At 39.2% G+C, this 2,500-nt stretch overlaps 1 protein-coding gene across 11 annotated transcripts in view; it reads left to right on the forward strand.

Annotated features, from left to right (window-relative positions):
* Trpm (transient receptor potential cation channel, subfamily M) overlaps positions 1-2,500 on the forward strand; it is a 158,450-nt gene that overhangs the window by 107,290 nt on the left and 48,660 nt on the right. The window lies entirely within an intron of this gene.

The following is a 2,500-nucleotide window of genomic DNA, read 5'->3' on the forward strand; positions in this document are numbered from 1 at the left end:
TGGTCTTGCTTCCCGCCTTTGATTTTTGGATTGGCGGAGGGTTAGTGTGATCTGCCTCTCTGTTTATAAAAGATGGTAATGCACTTTTCACCACGTCCTGTCAGGCGAATCTTTTAGCTAATGACATCATCTAATGACACCATCATCATCATCATCATCATCATTATCATCATCGCCCCCGCTCCTTACATCCCCCTACCCTCCTCCTCTTAACCTCCCTCCCTCCCCCCTTCCCCTCACCTTACCTCCCCCCCTTCCCCTCACCTTACCTCCTTCCTCCTATCTCCCCCCTCCCCCCCGCCCCAATCTGTCTTTCCTGCTCGTTTCAGTATTCTCCAGATTATTTCAACAGAGAGGATAAAAGAAAAAAGAAGAAGAAGAAGAAGAGAAGTTTCTCGAGTCTTGCACAATCCTGCGATGATTGCTCAGCTCAAACAAGCTCTTTTCCTCTGATTGCCGGTATGAGTCCCAAGTCTTTTTCTTTGGCTTTTCACCGATCGACGGCCGCGAAGATCTTGACAAATTAGTGCCTCTTACCTTCTTCTGCTTCTTCTTCTTCTTCTTCTTCGTCTTCTTCGTCTTCTTCTTCGTCTTCTTTTTCTTCGTGTTCTTCTTCTTCTTCGTCTTTTTCGTCTTTTTCGTCTTCTTTTTCTTCTTCTTCGTCTTCTTCTTCTTCTTCTTCGTCTTCTTCTTCTTCGTCTTTTTCGTCTTCTTTTTCTTCTTCTTCGTCTTCTTCGTCTTCGTATTTTTATTTGTTTATTTATTTATTTTACTTGTCATACCATCTATGTTTTTTTTTAAGATTCCTTGGGTCTTATTTATTTATTTATTTACTTGTATATATATATTTCTTTTTCAAAGGATCTCTTGTTTTTCTTGATTTATTTACTGATTGGAATCCTCTCTGCAGAGTGGGGGGGGGGGCGAGGGGCATTAATAGGTATGGTGGAGTATGGCAAACCCACGTGTCCCCGGTGGTATTCCTAAATTAGTTGACCACAAGATAATATTTTCCCTCGGGAAATCCTGATTTTCGACCTCCATTTTATTTCCCCAATATCATTTTTTTTCTTCTTCGTAGGAAAACGAGGTACGTTTCCTTGAAGGAAAAAGGTAGAGAAAAAAAGGGAAGATTTTTTTTCCCTGATTTTAGCTCATTTTCCTCTATCTTTTCTCCTCAAGTGAAAAAAAAGAAGAAAAAAAAAAGAAATTCCCGCTTAAATACAAGTTCTTTTCCAAGAATCTATTAACCCGGGGTTCTCTAAGCGTCATAAGAATCGCAAGAATCGTAAGAATCGTAAGTCAGAACAGCAACACAACACAGTGCATTTATATAACGTCTCGGGCTGGAGTGTATTGTCTCCGTGGGAGTTGTGGCTTCCATTATTCATTATTCATTCGTGATGTGAGCGGCTGTATGGACCAAGATATACCAGCGCACTCAAAGGCGATCACCAGAGCAGGTTGACTTTTGAAAAAGATTCGGCAAACGCGTGGGATTTGTATACTTTTTTGATGATGAAAAGTGTTTCGAAATGAGGCGTTTACCCCGTTTTGTGATGAGGGCCATGATGATGATTTTTGTACGGACTGCGTTGATACAGGAGTTTGTGAGAGAATGCAAGCAAGGACGTATATTCATGCATGCAGAAATACAGACAGACATGTGGTAATTTCAGTCAGTCCGACATGACTGCATTGTGACTGCACACTTGCGTGCACGCGTACACGTACACGCACACGCACACGTACACACACACACGCACACTCACACTCACACTCACACTCACACTCACTTACTCACTCACTCACTCACTCACTCACTCACTCACACACACACACACACACACACACACACACACACACACACACACACACACACACACACACGCACGCACGCACGCACGCACGCACGCACGCTCACACACATATGTGTGTATGTATATATATATATATATATATATATATATATATATATATAATATTTTTATATATATATATATATATATATATATATATATCTATATATATACACACATCTGTATATGTATAGATATATATGTATATATATATATATATATATGTATATATATACACATTTATTTATTTATGTATTTATGTGTGTGTGTGATGGAACTGAATATATAATCGAATGTGTTTATCAGAAGTTTTTCTCCTTTGATAATATGGCGATTAAATCCACCACAAATCATACTGGAGAAATATATATTTTGAGATAGAGCATTCAGTCATTAATTAATCCAATAACATCTGGCGAACATAGGCTCAGATTTTAGAATTTATGTTGACGTGCGGTTTATAATTGGCACGTTCCTTTTAGGTAGTAGTAACCATTATGTTTATGTAGCAAAGACCGCGTACCCTAAATCATGTGGTGGAAGATTTCGGACTTAGAAAAAAATAAAAAATATATATAAAAATGTCCTCAGGTTTCTTGTCCCAGAGGTCGTCGTCTCGCCAATGGAGATCGCTAGACGCT

This window comes from Penaeus japonicus, unplaced genomic scaffold (genome assembly GCF_977035675.1).
Source record: "Penaeus japonicus unplaced genomic scaffold, GWHDUDI00000001_assembly GWHDUDI00000016, whole genome shotgun sequence".
Lineage (NCBI taxonomy): Eukaryota > Metazoa > Arthropoda > Malacostraca > Decapoda > Penaeidae > Penaeus > Penaeus japonicus.